The sequence below is a fragment of the Acomys minous genome (genome assembly GCF_964271855.1).
Source record: "Acomys minous genome assembly, chromosome: 13".
Taxonomy (NCBI): Eukaryota; Metazoa; Chordata; class Mammalia; order Rodentia; family Muridae; genus Acomys; species Acomys minous.
The window spans coordinates 99,780,581-99,787,779 of NC_140495.1; the positions used below are offsets into that span (position 1 = coordinate 99,780,581).

Here is a 7,199-nt window from a genome sequence, read left to right on the forward strand (position 1 = left end):
AGTTTGTGTACCATGGCCCTGGGTAGAGAGACTAGATTAAATTGAATGGCTTTACTATCCCAACAAATCCGTAAGAACCATTAAAAAAATCTGTACTTTATAGTTTAACATTGTAAGACTTCTGTATTTCTTTTGACGGGGACTGGTTGATGGAGTCACTATGTTCTTAGCACATGATCCTATTAAGTGCTTATATTCCACAGAATCGTGTTTTAAAATCATCAATTAATATTCTATCCACACTCATTACATCAAAAGTACAAGTGGTGGGCCTTGAAAATACGGAAGTGTGCAACTTCCACTTCAGGTAAACAGACAATGCTTTCCAAGCAGAAAGTTCACGCAGTTCAGGCTTGCCCCCTTCGGAGACACACAGGTTGGAAATGGCTTTTTAAGAATGAAAAGTGAGACCTCGGGTCTTAAATACATGACTCTATATACAAATCATAAAACACTAATTGCTATTAAACACATTTGTTTCCAAATTTACTTCAGCCGTGGAAAAATAAATCACCAGCGACCTCAGTTTTACCACAGACCCAGTGTAATTGCCACATCATATTTATACTTTCCCTGCTTCATCAATTACCTGCGAAACCTATATTTTAATGCTTCTGATAGTTTAATTTGCACTTTAATCACAGCATTCCAGTTTGTTTATTCTTCCTGAGTAGCAGGTCCTTAAATATTGAGTATGTTAGGAGGAGGCTGAGTAGCTCACTGCCCTAGGGATACCGCATTTCCAGGCTCTCCTCTGCAATATCTTTGCGTGTGTATGACACCTTAGGGACCACCTACCATGTTGTTTCTTCATATGATGTCGCCTGCAGCACCGAGTGGGAGGTATGTAAGGAATAGGAAGGAAGAACATATACAAGTGAAATTTTAACAGAGTTAAGTAAATAAGCAAACAGATACATGAACATTGCTTTATGAGTGTAGCCTCGAATGGGCACTGAACCCTGGTACTCAAAACTATAGGAACAAGAACCATTCCCACTAAAACTCTCCACCTAAAAGTGACAGGTAGTGTTTTAAAGGGTTCACCATTTTAAACCTTACACTGGAAGACACGGATGCTGGTTCCTGTCAAAGTCTAAATTACTGACTCAGGTTCTAAAGACTGTGTAAAAGTTTACCTCGGGGCATAGTAACAAAATTAAGCAAATATGTTAAAAAAAAAATGACCCACAGGAACGTGACTCATTCCTAATCCTTAAGTTATCTCCCAGTCATCAGTCAACACGGTGGATTTAAAGTAAGAAACCTGCTGAGGATGTAAAGAAAGAAAGCTGTGCATCCAGAAACAGGGAGGCAGGGCTACCTGGAGGAAGAAAGGGTCATAAATGTAACTCACAGTGGAGGGAAAGTAGGAAAAGCTGTGGACCTGTGAAGTGGCTCAGTGGATAAAGGTGCTTGCAGCCAAAGCAGAGTTAGACATGCCCCAGGCCCCAAATGGCAGAATTAGAGAATACATCCTACAGCTTGACTTCTGACCTTCCCATACAGGACTTGGCAAGCATAAACACACCCATTCATGCGCACACACAGAAACACTAAATAATATTTTTTTTAAAGGAAAAGAAAAAGAAATGAAGGACCCAGGCATTGCGCTTGGCCTAAGGCATTTTTCCTGCACATGATATCCTTGGTCTGAACTTGATCTGAAGCCAAATAGTAGAAATGCCTGGAGAATTTAATCTGCAGAAGTTGACTCCTAAAATACAGAGGATGATGGGGGGGGGGGGGGGATGGGAAATGTATGTGAGGACTAGCAAGCAAGTGCCCAAAGGCAGAGTCGGCTGAGAACAACCTAAGTTCATATGCAAAGAAGTACAGAGACAGAGGGAGGCACTGAAAACCTGTTTCCTCTAGTAACCTTGCTAACAAACAGACACAGTTGCTACTGCATTTGATTTTAAAATTAAAATGTTCAAATATGTCTACATGTATTCCTGGCAATTCGTTTTTCAATTCATGAGTTACTTATTTAGCAATACTGTTTTCATAGAATGTACTTTCTTTTAAAGTGTGTGTGTGTGTGTGTGTGTGTGTGTGTCGCGCGCATGAGTATGCTCAGGGTGCAATTCATACTGTGGCCAGAAGAGGGCATCAGGTCCCTTGTAGCTGGTTTAGTAAAGATGCATTTGTGTATTTCTTTGACAAAAGGTCAGTATTAACGGTTGGTTTCTGTCAACTTGACATAGACTAGAGTTCTCTGGGAAGAGAAAACCTCAGCTGAACAATTGCCTCTACCACATTGACCTGAGGGAACATCTGTAGGCATTTTCTTGCTTGCTGATTGTTATGGGAGGGCATGCTCACCATGCGCAACACCCTCTATGGGCAGATGGTTCTGGGTTGAATAAGAAAGCAGCCTGAACAAGGCATGGGGAGCAAGCCAGAGAGCAGCATTCTTTCATGGTTCCTGTTTTAGTTCCTGCCACTGGCCTCTATGGTTAAATATTCATGTTGGTGGGATGTAAGTGGTTATTATTTTATTCAAGTTTATAATTTTTCACTTTTAATTGAAGGATTTAAAAATCTAATGTCGACTGTAGCCCACAAAATTTATTTTATTTGTTTTTGTTTATTGACTTCTACATATGAATCTTTTTGGTTTTTAAAAAAAATATTGCCATTTGCAGTTAAGGATTCTTATTATCCACATTTATACTCCCTTTAATTTTAGTGACAATTTGGTTTAATAATATTTGGTGCTGCTAGAGACTATGGTTCAAAGTCTCAACTTGCACTGGCCCTTCTTCAAAATGCTTCCTGTTACAATGTGAAGATGTTCCCAGTGTGAATTCCACACATTGATTCCTTCTGCCAGCCCTGCATCTATCTGATACAGACAGACATGCTCCATAATTCACTTTGTTAATTTTCTCTCAATGCTTCACAGATTGTCAGGAAACTTAAATAAAATATGTGATAAAATACTATATATTCACAGACCTATGTATTGTTTTTAGGATCCCCAATTTTTCTGGTTATTTTTGGGGAGGCCATTGATTTTATTTGACATCAATTTTCAGCCCATATCTGTACAAATCTTTTTAATTTATTTCTGTATATGTTTACTCGTTTACACTGATTTTTAACGGCATTTAGAAGGAAAATCTTATTAGATTAGTTTTTTTTTTAATGATCGGCATGTTAAAGAGATGATCCTACCATTTCATTTCCCACTGTTTGCGAAGAGAAGTCAAGTGTAATTTTTATCATGTCAGGATTTTGTGTTCAATTTTTCCCAGGTGCTTTGAAATTCCTGTGTTTCCTTTTTACACTGCTCTGTTGCTTTCCTGCCTTTTATTTATCATCAGGGTGTTTTTCTCTGTGCTAACACTACTAGAGTCCTGTTGAGTTTCTAAACTCTGAAAAATTCTGATGTGGCTCCTATAAGCTACCTTCCTTCTGGAATTAAACTGTTTCCTTTCTGGTGCTGCTGTCCTTCCTGTTTCAGACCTCTCTCTCTCTCTCTCTCTCTCTCTCTCTCTCTCTCTCTCTCTCTCTCTCTCTCTCTCATTACTACTCTCTTCCTCATTCAGTTTCTGTTTCACTCCACCCCCTTTCTCTGCACAAGTTCAGCTCACAGTTCAACTTTTGAAGTGGTCCAGTCATTTCTTACAGTTTACTTTCCTGTGGTGAAATGTACAGTTAAGTCTTTGGGTTTCAAATACCTGAGATATTAGCCAAGTGCTCACATAATTGTGAACCATTTAATAACTTTTATATATTTTATAATTACCTTGAAATCCTGTGTAACCATTCCATTCAGGCCCTGTGGAAGGGATTCAACCGAGGATACTCTTCCTTTTCTCTAACATGTTATATTTTGTGGTTATATTCATGTATGTGGAACACACACACACACACACACACACACACACACACACACACATCCCTCAAAATTTTAGCAAATTGTCTTGTGTTTCAAGCAGCCCAAAAGTAAGAGATTTATGGTTTTTATAAATTCCTGTATCTTGGGTATTCTGTGATAGAGCATGATGTAGCTGAAGAAATTAAATGATGATGAGATCATTGATATATTTATGTTAACTAAATCACTAATTTTCTGTTCATAGATTTAGTGTGTAAAAATGGAAGATGTTTCTACTACTGCAGCTCTCCCATCTTCTTACCTTATTAAAAATCTTCCTTAGTTGTACCTGTCATCCTGCAGGCTTCACAAACTCTTTATTTATAATGTTATAATATAAATTACTGTTTTGGTCAGTCGATGAACAGTGGTAAGAACTATGGGTCACATTATTTTTATTTCACTTATATGTTGTTTATTTCTCTAATTTAATTCAATATGAATTTAATAACTACATTCATTAACATTTTATTAAGTCAAAATGGATGTCATTTTGTAATGCATTTATCTCTTAGCTATAACTCTCTTTTAACTAATATCTGCCTATCGGCTGTCTATAATCCGTTTCCCTATATATATCATTTATTATTCAGCCAATATATACCTATCTCCCTACTCTATTCTTATCATCTGTTTATTACCTGGCCTCTATCTGTTTTGTCATCTATGTCTATCATTTATCATTAGCATCTCTCCCTTCCTATCTATCCATCATCTGCCTATTTATCCATCTTCTATCTAATCTAGTCTAGTCTAGTCTATATATAGTTTCTCTCTCCCTAGATATATTACCCATAATATTTCCATTTTTGTGTCTATCATACATTTCTCTACCTACCCTTTATCTATAAATCTCTTGCTTTTGCTTTAAACCATCCCACTGCTACCTATTATTCACCTGTCACCAATAACCTATAGATAACCACCAACTATCTGCCTGTCATCTACTCATCTTTTGTCCTGGCTTAAACTCTTTCTCTATCCTTTATCTAATTTATATCATCTATCTATCTATCTATCTATCTATCTATCTATCTATCTATCATCTGTCTATCATCTTCCATCATCTATCATGTACCACCATGATGGAAATCAATGCATCTTCCTCTTCATCATCATCCTCATCACCACCACCACCACCATCATCATCAGTTTCTCCCCCTGCTGATGTCTATATTTTTTTATTTACTTTAATACATTCCAATATTTTCTTTAGGCAGACATATTGATAGCATCTTCTCTGCTTGTTTGTTTTTTCTAAAAAGTGTTAAATCCATCTCATTAACAAGGAATTGTTTCAGTGTATTTTTACTTCTGGGCTTAGAAATGAGGATGGATGGGTTTTCTGAGTAAGTCATTTGCTGTTCAGCGTATTGAGGTCTTTATAGCATTCTCTTAGAAATAAGTTGCTGCCAAACTGTGGCTCCCTAGAAAGCTATTGATCCTTTTCTTTTTCTTCTTTTGTGTGTTTTGAATCTACTTTTATCTTTGGTTGATGCTGATATTTTTCACTAAGTTTCTGTGTTTTTTTATGCACGTGTCTATATTTTTATTCCTTCATCTCTGGATTTCAGCCTTATAATTTTATTCTTCTTATCTTAAAATTTACTAATAGTTCATTTTGAACCTATTAAAGGGATCATATGCTCTTGAGATAAGTTGCAAATTAGTGCTCGGATTCCTATTATCTTTTGTTCGAGTGCTTTTAAACTTGTTTCTTTATCTTATCCTTCAGCACCAAAACATGTAAAGCTCCGTTTTGATCACCTGATCTCTCATGGGTCTCTGTCTATTTCTCTGTATTTATCCTTTGAGGCTTACCTGTTCCTGTATGATCAGACTGCCTTTCCCTTGTGGAACATTCTGGGTTTTATTTTAAATTGTTGTATACAACATGTTTTAATGAACATACAGGAATCTAGAATCATTTCAAAGTGTTATTTCTATACAAAGGGCAAGTTTACTTTCTAAACATAGATTTGTTGCCTGGAGTTCATATCTCCATCTCTACTTCTGACCTCACAATGACCAATGTATTTATTTCTCACTTGTGTTTGTAAGGTGGAGTACTTGAAGTTCTAAACCAGTAGTTCCCAACCTTCCTAATGTTGTGACCTTTTAATACATCTCCTCATGTTGTGCATAAAATTATTGTGTTGCTACTTTCTAACTGTGATTTTGCTATTGTTAAGACTTCTAACGGAAACAGCCGATATACAGGATGTCTGATATGTGACCCCAAAAGGAATTGTGACCTGCCGGTCGAGACATACCGTCCTAAACCAATATGTGTAAGTTCGCCCCAAGTCCCTTTCCTGTTGAGCTTTGATGCCCAATTCCCACTTACAATCCTGTACATTCTTGGCAGAAGATGTTGCTTTCTTATGCTCCAAAACTGTTTCTTTTAGAGTCCGAAGTCTGGGCTTCTCACTGCCTTAGCATAGTAAAAGGCTGGAGTTTTATGGTTAGTATTCTCCAACTAACTTGCGTATTTCTGCTGAAAAAAAATCATATAAATTCAATTTGAACTGGTTTTAATAGAAAAGCAAGTTTCATCGTGGGAAGGTAAACAGATTGCAGTATAGTAAAGAGAGATAGATGGATTAGCTCCTAATGTCGGGCTTGAGAATAGGAGTTGACATGGTGAAGGTGCAAGGATGTCTTGCTGTCTCTCATAGTGTCCTTTACCACCACCAAGAGGCTCAACTCTGCTCAACTTCTGGCCTCAACTTCATTCTTCCTACCTACGTTCAAGACTGTAGCAGCCTGTGCCACAACATGAGACTCTGTCACCACCACCACCACCACCACCAACAACAACAACAACAACAACAAACAACAACAGTAGCAGCAGCAACAACAACAACGACAAACCCACACCAAAAAAAAAAAAAAACTAAATAAAATATCCACAAAAATAAATTAAAAATCTCCATTTTTTCCCCATTTCTCTATTGATAGAGTAGTATGAAAAGGCTACCATTTTTAACTCTGTTAGAAGCCCAAACTCTAGAATTCTGTTATGGAATTTTAAAGTGACAGGATAAAGAAAACAGACTTTTCTGATTGATGGCTCTGCAATGGACGTTTGAATAAAATAACATGTTGGAGGTCCGGCCCTGATGTCACAGGATATAAATGTATTCTAATATTTAATCCCATTGTGTGTTAAATAATGAATCTTCATCCTGCTCGTACCCCAGCCTCATCCCTTCTTCATAGCTTTCTGTCCTCTTTCCCTCCCTCCCTCTCTGACTCTTTATTCCTCCTTCTTTCTTCTTGATCATGGGTTCCTAACCAAGCTTTATTTTTT

At 37.2% G+C, this 7,199-nt stretch overlaps 1 long non-coding RNA gene across 1 annotated transcript; it reads right to left on the reverse strand.

Moving 5' to 3' along the window:
* Positions 1–1,600: 1,600 nt before the first annotated feature.
* Positions 1,601–6,956, reverse strand: LOC311581162. The gene is made up of 3 exons (XR_014773676.1): positions 6,867–6,956; positions 6,234–6,383; positions 1,601–1,717 (listed from the first exon to the last, which is right to left on the reverse strand). It is a non-coding gene; the product is annotated as an uncharacterized lncRNA (long non-coding RNA).
* Positions 6,957–7,199: the final 243 nt, after the last annotated feature.